This window comes from Enhydra lutris, unplaced genomic scaffold (genome assembly GCF_002288905.1).
Source record: "Enhydra lutris kenyoni isolate GAN:26980312 unplaced genomic scaffold, ASM228890v2 scaffoldscaffold51, whole genome shotgun sequence".
NCBI lineage: Eukaryota > Metazoa > Chordata > Mammalia > Carnivora > Mustelidae > Enhydra > Enhydra lutris.
The window spans coordinates 1,321,785-1,333,829 of NW_019154135.1; the positions used below are offsets into that span (position 1 = coordinate 1,321,785).

The 12,045-nt window shown below is 42.8% G+C and overlaps 1 protein-coding gene and 2 pseudogenes across 1 annotated transcript in view; 2 read left to right on the forward strand and 1 right to left on the reverse strand.

Moving 5' to 3' along the window:
- LOC111157020 (RAS like proto-oncogene A) overlaps positions 1–12,045 on the forward strand; it is a 75,727-nt gene that overhangs the window by 30,329 nt on the left and 33,353 nt on the right. The gene's annotated exons all lie outside the window — the stretch shown is intronic.
- On the forward strand, positions 883–10,538 carry LOC111157002 (annotated as a pseudogene).
- Positions 10,757–11,228, reverse strand: LOC111157021 (annotated as a pseudogene).

Sequence of the window (12,045 nt, forward strand, 5' to 3'; positions counted from 1 at the left end):
AACCGAGCTAGCCAGACACCCCTCATTTTCTTTTTGAAAGGGAAAAAAAAAATTTTTTAATAATGAACTCAATCCATTTGATATTATCTCAAAAGATGCAGCGCTTTTCAGTACATTTATTAATAGTAGAAGTTAGAAATTAGCTTTAAAAAAACCTCAGCAAATGGCAGACAAATCTTGGAAGTCACAGTCACATAGAGAATGCATCCCAGAAAAGAGGAGGGGCAGATCAGATACCACCTGCTTTTATGAGGTTCATCGGACACTAGACCTACGCAACGGTGGACAGAAAAGTCAACTCTCAAAAAGGAGTATATTACTACATAAGGCTTTTACTACACGCCTTCCTAAGAGCATGTCACGGGAGCGTGGGGGGAAACGCAGAGTAGGGGACAACGACATGTTTTTTAAACTAGATCTAGGAAGTGGAATCAGTTTGTCCTCTACACCTTAACAGCCATCCACTGGTTAATGGCTTTTTTTAAAAGACTAAATAAAAACAAACCAAGCACACACCCTGAAAATGGAAAAGAAACAGATACCACTAAGATATCCCTGATTACTCTCCCAAGTGGAACCAGGGAGCAGCTTCCGCAGTCCAGATTAGTCTGCTACAGAGTCAGCTCAAGTATGCCTGGCTTTTAAACAACAACGAAAGCATTACTTTTTTTGGAAACTACAGATCAAAGACCAGTACTGACCACTTTTCTGACAACATAGAACTCTTCAGAATTAACTAGTATTGGGGGAGGTGGGGGGGTCATACCAATGGGCCTTGTCTCACACAAGTGCATGTGGGAAGGTGCAGGGCATTTGTCATTATTAGAAAGACAAATTTTTACTTTTCGTCTTTGGCTTGAGTAGAACATTACATTTAGTACGATGCTGATGCCAGCTGTGCAGAAAGGGCTCTGGAGAGACATTCACAGCAGCGCACATCTGCAGCTCTTCCTCGGCCTTTCTGTGTGAGTCCAAAGCCCTCCACGTCCTTGATAGCATTCAAGCAGTCTCTGGTTAGGCTTCTTCTGTTTGTTCTTAAAGCTTCTCAGTAGGAGAGGGATCATCTCCGAGATCAGTTTGGGTCCCAGCAAGCAAGAAAGGAGTCTTTGCACGGTGGTGAATTATCGCAGGCACTTACTGTTCTCTCACAGTTTGAATGAGGACAGAGAAAACAGTGAAACACACAAAGTCCAAGAGTATGTGGCTCTCCACCGATCATATAACCATGACTGCATGGTTGTCAAAAACAGTTGGTCCATATTCAGATGGAAATGTAGGGAATCAGGAGACACCTTTTACCAGCGGCCCCATCGCGCACAACAGTGCCCTTGTTTACATCTGCAGTGCTCAAACAGTTTTGTATCTTTTTTGAGTATGTCAGATTTCATGTTGACCTCAGCTTCTTCACTGGGACCTTTCTGTCCTTTCATTTTCTTCTACCTGCATCATTTCTTTTTTCATTTTTTTAAGCAAGCTCCACACCCGGTATGTGGCTTGAAATCGTGACCCTAATAACATCAAGAGTCTCATGCTGTACCAACTGAGCCAGCCAGGCACCTCTCCTTTCATTTTTTTTAACTTTTATTTTTTGAAGGCAGAAAATATGTTTTTTTATTTTTTTTATTTTGAGTATAGCTGACACACAACATTACGTTAGTATCAGGTGTGTAGCATAGTGATTCAACAAGTCTGTGTTACGCTGTGCTCACCACAAATGTAGCTACCACTTGGAATGAATGAATGAATAAATCACAGGAATAAAAGGCACACCGTAGGAATGTAGCGGATGACGGTGTAATCATTTACTTAACTGTCTTTTAAAGAGTAGCAGTCTCTCGGTGTGCTTTGGTGGCTCAGTGGGTTAAAGCCTCTGCCTTCAGCTCAGGTCACGATCCCCAGGGTTCTGGGATCGAGCCCCACATCGGGCTCTCTGCTCTGCAGGGAGCCTGCTTCCTCCTATCTCTCTTTCTACCTGCCCTCTCTGCCTACTTGTGATCTTCGTCTGTCAAATAAATAAAATCTTAAAAAAAAAAAAAGAGTAGCAGTTTCTCATTTTGATGTCCGATTTATCATTTTGTTCTTTTGTGGATTCTGCTCTTGATACTCTATCTAAGAAGTCATTACTTAATCCAAGGCCACATGCCTAATTCTGTGCTTTCTTCTAGAAGTTTAGCTGTTTTAGGTTTTACATGTAAGAATGGTCCAATTTGAATTAACTTTTGTATATGGTACTTTCCTTTTTTTTTTAAACGTATGGATATCATAATTGTCCAGTATCATTTTTGAAAAGACTATCCTTTCTGTACTGCATTGCCTTTTGCACCTTTGTCAACAGGGGTCAAAATCTGAACAACCCACTTGTCCACCAGGCGGTGGATGGATAAACGAGTCGTAGTAGTGTATCCATACAGTAGAGTGCTGTGCAGAGTAGAAGGAAAAGAAGGGCTGCTGATACAACAGGGATGTATCTCAGAATTATATGCAGTGCAGGAAGCCTGAGGGATACATACAGCGTAATTCTAGAAACTCTAGAAAATGCTAATTAACCTATATAGAAAACAATTCAATGTATGTATGTATGTATGTAATGTATGTAATTCAATGTATTAAGGAGGGTGACAATGGAAGGGGAGATTACAATGGGTCAGACTTTCAAATACGTGCAGTTTATTATATGTTATACCTCAATAAAGCTGTTATAAATAAAATTCTAAAAATTTTATAGAATAATACAGCAAACTATGTCTTGATAGCTAAAATTTTTCTTTTCTTATTCCTTAATCTTTTCTTCATATAATAACTCCCGCTTTGTTATTCCTATTAAAAAATGTGTAGGGGCACCTGGGTGGCTCAGTGGGTTAAGCCTCTGCCTTCGGCTCAGGTCATGATCTCAGGGTCCTGGGATCGAGCCCCATATCAGGCTCTCTGCTCAGCGAGGAGCCTGCTTCCTCCTCTCTCTGCCTGCCTCTCTGCCTACTTGTGATCTCTCTGTCAAATAAATAAATAAAATATTTTTTAAAATGGTGTATAGTTCTTAATATAGCATTCAGAAAATGTGATTTGTAAACTCACTTCAGGTATACCTTCTACTTCTTTATTTAAGTCCTTATGTCCTGTCAGTTCCTACAAGGTCTGTTATCTTTCCTTGTTACCATTGTTCAACTGCATACAAACCATTTTGTTATCCATTTAACTCAAACTTCCCCAAATGTCCACACATATTTCACTAGTAGAAACTGAAAAATGCATAGGATCAAGATATATAAGGTTTAAGGGGAGAAGTATAAAAAAGGAAATGATCAGGGGCAGATGACATAGGGAGACAGTATTCAGAATTTAGATTATAACCTAAGAGCACTATGGAATCTTAGGCCATGTTGGACTAATTTCCCTTCTAATGTGATAGGTTGTGGTTACATAAAGAGGCAGGCAATATTAACAGTGAGGGGCTTCATGTCAGTCTCTTTGGTATTTTAGTTAATATGTAGTTTTTGGGGGGTGGCAAGGTCAGTACTCTTCTTCTGATACTTTAATTTATCCCCAGGCTCTGTACATTATAGTTGCATCCTGTCAGGTGAAATATAGCTAACAATTCAAAGTTCAGAACTACCTGAATTTTCTTGCTTTTGCTTCTTGGATTTATGAGAATGACAACTATATTTAGGCTTAAGAATTTAGTCTGCTGGAATTAAATACAGGCTTCATATATTCATCCTTGCCGTTTTTGAGTATGAAATCTTATAAAATGGCATGTAAGTGGTTTTAATATTATATTTTTCTTCCTTTCAAACCTTAAGAGTCAAGGTTCGCTGATTTGGGATTAGTCACCGTTCTCAGTAAGGCACTACCGATTCTTGATGACAGCAAGGGATGGCAAGAACCCAGAAAGGACAAAGGTGATTTATGAGCAGCGGCCAGTTTTCTGGCAACCGGAATGCTCTGTTGTTAAAGTGAGTTTATGGTTAGAAGTTTCTTTGTCTTCATACAGCACCTGTCACTGCCTAACCAAGACCATGTTTTTCAACACCTGGCATAACCTGAAACTACTAAATCATAAGAGACCAATCCTTCAAGAGGTTAGTTGAACTCAGTCCTCCAGTAGGATGGATTGGTCTGTGGAAGCCCATAAGTGGTTACCAGTTACTAGTAAAATAAACATGCTCAGCCCTTGAACTGAACCCTTGGTTTTGGGATAGAGCAAACGAAAGAGGATAAGGGATACTGGCTTCAAAAGTCATATGTGAGTACCCAGTGATTTCACGTCTGCTCTAACTACACAGACACAGATACACAGATTCTGCCGGATCGTTACCATCCTGGGTCAGTTCTTTTTAACTCTACCACAGCTTTCTGTGGAATTTCTTACAAGTGACTTAACTCTTCTCTAGCCCTGATACTTCTTAGGAAAAATGAGGGAATTGACTATTTTAAGACTTCCTTCTGTAGTTCTTCAGTTACATTGTATTGACTTGACTTAACATCTTGCAGTGAAACTTCTAGGTAAAAATGGAAATGACTTTTTAAATCCCATCACATATAAAACTGGAAGAACTAGGCTAGTATACCAAAGGGGATATTGTATTGAATGAGGTCCCTAAGGAAATATCACTTTCTGTGGGGCCTGGACCTTCCAGATGTTTTCACTTTGATTATCAGAGATGATAATGTCATGCTACAACTTTGCTTCTAACCCCCAGTTTGAATTTAGGTGCACATGTGTAGTGTTTTCATTTTAATACATGGTTGGTTTTGGGTGATGCAGTTGAGATGGGAAGCTTCGTTGTAAATGGGCCTGCTACCAAGCCTGTGATTCTTGACCCTTCATGATGAGCTCTGACTATCCCCAGTCAGCTCCTTCTACCCACTCTCGCCCACAGCCAGCCCCCACCCCCAGAGTAATAGGACAGGCATTCTGCTCTGTGTTCTGGCTGTTAGACATGTTGGAAATGACCGAGGAGGCTTATCCTTCCTTGACCACATAGACAGTCGCTCTGTGTGGGAATCATTTTAAATTAATGTTGTCCAGTCTCTTCTGCCTCCATCAATCCATCTAGAACCCCAGTGGTCTTTATTCCAGATGTAATGATGATTTGTCCTGTGGTATCATCCCTGACCACCACTCCTCTTCTCAGCTGCATTTCTTACCCTCTCACTTCCCCATCAAAATCCGGGTATATTTTTGCCCTCTTCTTGACTAGTGTTAGGAAACTTGGAGCAATAGGTGTGCAGAATTTAGTACCTGTTACAAAGTAGTATATTCAGTAAATGTTAGCTGTTTTTAGTTGTGGCCACTTTCTATTAAATGAATCATATGAAACTGCTATGTTTTAAGTTAAAAAAGAAATCTAATGTTGGCAGTTTTATATAGTTCAACTTTATAGATACAGAGAGTGTTTTTAACCAGGATGCGAATTAGAATTATCTAGTCAGCATTTTACTGTATGTAAATATACACTGGCCCCATCCCAGCCCACTGAATCAGGATCTTCATGCATGGGTCCTGGATAAGTCCCTTTTTTTTTTCCTTTTTTTTTTTTTTTTTTTTTTTTTAAAGAGAGGGAACATGAGCAGAGGGAGGGGACAGTGCACAGAGAAAGAGAATCCCAAACAGGCTTCACACCCAGTGTTGAACCCACTGCTGGGCTCAGTCTCACAACCCTGAGATTATGACCTGAGCCAAAATCAAGTCTGGCACCCAATCAACAGCCACCCAGGTGCCCCCTGGGTAAATGTATTTTTTTTTAAAGATTTATTTATTCATGAGAGAGAGAAGGGCAGAGGCAGAGGGAGAAGCAGGCTCCCTGCCAGCAGAGAGCCCAATGCGGGACTCAAATCCCAGGACCCTGGGATCATGAGCTGAGCTGAAGGCAGAGGCTTTAACCCACTGAGCCAACCAGGTGCCCCATGAGTAAAGCATTTTTATTTTTTTTTTTTATTTTTATTTTTTTTTTTTAAAGATTTTATTTATTTATTTGACAGAGAGATCACAAGCAGGCAGAGAGGCAGGCAGAGAGAGAGGAGGAAGCAGGCTCCCCTAGAGAGCAGAGAGCCCGATGCGGGGCTCGATCCCAGGACCCTGAGATCATGACCTGAGCCGAAGGCAGCGGCCCAACCCACTGAGCCACCCAGGTGCCCAGTAAAGCATTTTTAAAAAGCTCCCCAGATGATTCAAATTCATATTCCTGCTAAAATACCTGTCAGAGAATCTTCCTTTCAGATTGTTTTCTTTTAACATACAAGTTCTTTTCTACAGACTTCTATGTTTCCCATGTAATCCATTTTTTGGTCATCAATTGAAACTTTATTTTTATGACTCCTCAAATTATTGTCATTTTTAACTTCAAGATATGATCAGATCTCGAATTTAGATTTATCAGTATTTAATCTTGGGAAGGAAAATCTAGGTGCTATAGGATGTTTTCATGATTTTCAAGGAACTTCCAGGTCTTTTATTCCCCCAGTTCTGAAAGATCACTTCCCATTATTTTTCATGCAGCTTAAATGTAGGATTTTACACTTTTCCAATATACTTTTGCCTTTTCATGCAAAAGAGAATAAGTAGTAGTAAGCAGGCCACAATTCAGTGTAACATACATTGACTCACCTGACTCACAATGGCAGCTTAATTTTAATGTAGCCAAGAGAAAATGGAGGGAGTTTCTTTGAACAGCAGCTTTCTTCCTTCACTGATACGAATTTGTTTCTTGTTCTCTTATTGTTAACCAGTGTTTTGAAATTTCTGGTAAGTGGGTTCTAGATAAGCCCAAAATTACGAGCAAAATTTCTGTTAGTTCATTGACAGCTGTAGACAAAATATTAAAACCCCGAAAAGAGAATTCTGGGCTCTTTTCTACCTCCCGCCACTGTGTTCTCTCTGATTTGCACTCCTTACTCATGAAGTGGGGTTGCTTTAGTGGCATATATAGTTTCTTAAAATACAGAGAAGTTTAAGTTCAGTGTGGCTCCTGAAGAAAAATGACTCTCAAATTTGTAAAGCACTTCATTAAAGTGTATATATACACTAAACAACATGCAGCCTTTGCTTAGTTACCTTAAAATTTTTTTCTGAGGAAGGAATATTGAATTTTACCTAATGCCTTTTTCTTTTCTCTTCTGTTGATTATATGGGTTTTCTCATTTGGCTTATTCATGTGATTAGATCTTACTCTAGCATTCTTAATATTAAGCTGTTAGTATTTCTGGGATATAACACATTTAACTGTAATGGATTATACATTACTAAGAGGTAAAAATGAAGTATTTATATTTTATGAAATGTCTGTTCTTTAATGAGATTATAATGTGGCCTTCTTTTTGGTATGATTGCTGCCATTTAGTACCCCTGGCTTTTATTACCCAAATGAAATGATCAGGGTAGCTTTTCTGTGCTACCCATGAGAATTATCTCTTTAGGTTTAAGAGGAATTGCCTTTAAACCTCTCTGGGGCCTGGGGCTCCTGGGTGGCTCAGTCATTTGAGCTTCCAACTCTTGGCTGTGGCTCAGGTCATGATCTCATGGTTGTGGGGTCGAGGCCCATGTCCAACTCTGTGCACAGTGAGGAGTCTGCTTCAGATTCTTTCTCCCTCTCCTTCCCCCTTGCCACTCCCCACTCACTCACTCTTTCTCTTGAATAAATAAAATCTTTAAAAAACAAAAACTGTCTGGGGCACAGGCCCTGTAGAAAGGTCAATCTTATCAGTTTCTTCCATAGTGGTAGTAAAGTTTAGATGGTAAACACTTAGGATCTGGATTTTTTAAAAATCCTGGCTTCACACCAACAGTGTGACTTTGGGCACCTTCTCAAGGCTCTCTGTGGCTGAGCTGTAAAATGTGGGTTATAGTTTTAATGTCCTTTAAGAGTTTCTTGAGATAATCAAGTAGTTGAAAAAGTGTCCAACTTAAATACTCAATAAATGAAAATATTTATTTTCCTGCAGTGTTACTGTCTTATCTTCAGGTTTTTTTTTTTTTAATTTCCCTTTTATTCTTTTTCCTGCTTTCCTTGGAATTTTTCTCCCAGTTTCTTGAACCATATGATCGGTTGAATGCTCTGTATAAGATAGTTCTCGTGGGCATCTGGATGGCTCAGTCGGTTAAGCAGTTAAGCATCTGTGTTGGGCTCAGGTCCAGATCCCAGAGTCCCAGGATTGAGTCCTGTGTGGGTCTCCCTCCTTGGCAGAGAGTCGGCTTCTCCCTCTGTGCCGCAGCCCCCATCCCCTTCCCTGCTCCTCTGCTCATTCTCTCTCTCAAATAAATAAATAAAATCTTATTAAAAAGATAAGGTAGTCCTAGAAGAAGATAAAATTCAAAAATATTAACGTTAAGTTACCACACAGGTGACTTTTCCCGCTTGTATCTTTACTCTCCAAGTTTTATATGAATATATGTTGCTTTTTATAATAATGAAATATTAGGGCACCTGGGTGGCTCAGTGGGTTAAAGCCTCTGCCTTCGGCTCAGGTCATGATCCCAGGGTCCTGGGATCGAGCCCCGCATTGGGCTCTTTGCTCTGCAGGGAGCCTGCTTCCTCCTCTCTCTCTCTCTCTCTCTCTTTCTCTTTCTCTCTCTGCCTTCCTCTGCCTACTTGTGATCTCTGTCAAATAAAGAAATAAAATCTTTATATATATATATATATATATTTTTATATATATACAAAATAATGAAAAGTTTAGTGGAAGAGAAGCACACATCCCATGTGCGTGTGTGTATGCATGTGGGCGGTTGATCAACACTAATGGTAACATTAAGAGTACTCAACAGCATTCAAGATAGCCTTCAGATATGAACCTGTGGTTAAGCACCTCGGTGGCTCAGTCAGTAAGCAGGGTCCTGGGATCGAGCCCCGCATTGGGCTCCTGCTCAGCAGGAAGCCTGCTTCTCCCTCTCCCACTGTTCCCTCTCTCGCTGTCTCTCTGTCAAGTAAATAAATAAAATCTTAGAAAGAAAGGAAAAGAAATCAGCCTGTGGTAAACAGTTTTGCAAAGGAGAAAGTTGATAAATACTCAAGCTGTTATTAAACATAAGTTCAGATTGTCTATTTTTATATTCATTTTTAGAGCTTTTAATGAAAAACAGTGATATTTCCTGGTTTTTTGCTGTGTCATGTTTATACAGCAAGCATCAGAGAGTACATACTAGAAGCTTAATGAGACTACATGGATGCCTCGTGCCATGAGTGATAGCAAGTCAGAATTTCAGAGGTTACCAGTTTCTGTTTTCTTTCTTTCTGTGTTTTGAATGACTCCCTGCTATTATTTAAGAATTGGCGGCTGGCCCTCTGCTCTACCTTGCAGTTCCACCACTGCCTTCTCTCCGCCCACCTTGGCCTTGCTGCGCCCCCCAGCGGGCGTACTGTCCCGGTTCACTGCCACCTTCCACCTAGGCCTCTCTCTGCGGTCTCTGCCAGAGCCAGTTCCTGGTGGACCCATGTGGAAATGGGACTCCCAGACTCCATCCTGGGAGTCCCAGAAGCCTTTCAGAGAGACAACAGCAAAAAGATGAATCTGGGAGTTGGTGCCTACTGGGTGGTATGGAAAGCCTATGTGCTTCCCAGTGTCCGGAAGGCAGAGGCCGAGACTGCTCCAAAATACGTGGACAAGAATACCTGCATGTCATGAGCCTTGCTGAATTTTGTAAGGCAGCTGCAGAACTAGCCCCGGTAAGACCAGCCAAGTGCTGAAAAGTAGCACATAGGTCACCCTGAAGACCATTTCTGGAACTAGGACCTTGAGGATTGGAGCCAGTTTTCTGCAAAGATTTTTTAAGTTCAGCCAAATATCTTCTTGGGGAATCATCCTGGGGAAATCAGGGACGCTGGCATGCAGCCCCAAAGTTAATTGATACGATAAACCTAAGACGTGCAGCTTTGACTTCACAGACACTATGGAGAACATTTTGAAAATGCCGCAGCAAAGTGTTCTTCTGCATGCCTGTGCCCACAGTCCCACGGGAGTGGACCCTCACCCTGAGCAGTGGAAGGAAATTGCAACGGTGGTGAAGAAGTTTCTTTGCGGTCTTTGACATGGCCTCCCAGGGCTTCGCTAGCGGTGATGGCAACAAAGACGCCTGAGCTGTACGCCACCTCATCGGACAGGACATTCAGGTTGGCCTCTGCCAGTCTCGTGCCAAGAACAGGGGTCTATATGGAGAGCACATGGGAGCCTTCACTGTGGTCCACCAAGAAGCTGACACAACCAGAAGGGCGGAGTCACAGTTGAAGATCTTGATCCACCCGATGTATTCCAACCCTCCCTGATCCGTGGGGCCCAGATTGCCTCCACCATCCTGGTCAGCCCCAACCAGGAGGCAGGCCCTGTGTGTGTGGCCCACAGCATCATGAGCGTGCTGACTTCACTGGTCTCCAGCCTCAAAGAGGGCTCCTTCCACACCAGCAGCACATCACCAACCAGACTGGCGTGTTCCGTTTCACAGAACTAAAGCTCGAGCAGGCTGAGAGGCCAAGGAGTTCTCCGCCTGCATGACAGAGGATGGCCGCACCTCTGTGGCAGGGGGCTACCTTGCCCATGCCTTTCACTAGGTCACCACGTCATTTCCCTGGTGAGAGGAAACAGAGACGACCTTCCCATCTATGGCCTCCACTGACGTTCACATGGAGGAAGAAGGAGGGCGGGTGGTGGCCCATTCGTCATTTCTTTCAACCACAGGACTTAACACTCAGCCACTGAATGTGTTTCTTTCTTTTTTTTTTTTTTTCTCGTTTTAACAGGTTTTATTTCAAGTCACAGAGAAACTACTTTACTCCTGCATCTTCTCAATTGTCTCTTCCTTGTATTTGCCCTTTTCCTTTCCTACTTGGCGAGATTTGGCTTTCCGTTCAAGGATCTTTTTGCGGTCTTTGTCCAGTTTTAGTCTAGTGATACCACCTTGCTAGGGTGAATGCCCACATGGACGGTTGTGCCATTCGCCTTTTCTCGCTGCACTCGTTCAATGTAGATGACGTACTTCTTCCTGTAGACCTGGACGACCTTGCCAATCTGCTGACCTTTGTAGTGTCCTCGCACAACCTGCACTTCGTCATCCTTCCGGATGGGCATGGAGCGCATGTTGTACTTCTGCCTCAGCTCCTTGGAAAGAGGGGAGGACATGATCTTCCTGCGAATGTGGGACGGCGCGTTGAAGTGCCGCTTCCGGTTCTTGCTCCGGTCGGAAGTCACGAAGGGATTGAACTTCATCTCGGCCACAGGAGCCTCAGCGATGGCCACAGAAGGGAAGAGATCACTGAATGTGTTTCTTAGAGAAGGACATGTCGTGAAATAGGGCAGAGGCATCTGTGGCGGGTGCCTGAAGCTTTGTGGCTCAGAACCAAACTCCTGCTCATCCGTTAACTCCAGCTGTTCCAAAAGAGTTTACACATACAGGCAAGAAATAGGCCCAAAACAAAACAGAACACCTGTTGATCATGCCATTGCGATGTTCCAGAAGCTTCCGCTGCTGCACATGATGCTGTTGGGGGCAGCTCTGTAGATCCAGCATGAGCATAGCACCCACGGGCGGTGTTGCGGGAAGCCGTGCTCCGGCATTAGCAGGCAGCGTCGTGCTCGTCCTCCCGTGATTGAGCGAGCCGACCCGCAGGCCTCGTTCCAGAAATCGTGGTGCATGAAAACCAGCAAGTGTGCTTCCCCTGCCGCGAGGAAAATAAAGATGGCATTTCCTGTCTTATTTAATAAAGACAATAGGCTCTTCTTTTTAATACTTTCAGGCATTTTAACGTTCCTGTCTTCTCCCTTAGCATTGCTGTTCTTTTCATTAGGCACAGAGATCTGTACCGAGCCCAGGTTCTTATCCTGTCCTACTGCTTGACCGTCAACCCAGTCGTATAGGGCTTAGTTCGGCTTCCTCTTCAGTGATTGACTGTCTCCTGTCGGGATGCCGCCTCTGCCCGTCGGACCTCTTCCTTCCTTCAGTACAGCCGTCAGTCTCTCATCTCACCGCGTGAGCGGGCGATGCAGAGCAGAACCAGAAAAGAGGAGTATCCTGGCTCCGGTTGTAACCTGTGTGTGCCGCCAGCTGCACTCAGGCTCCAC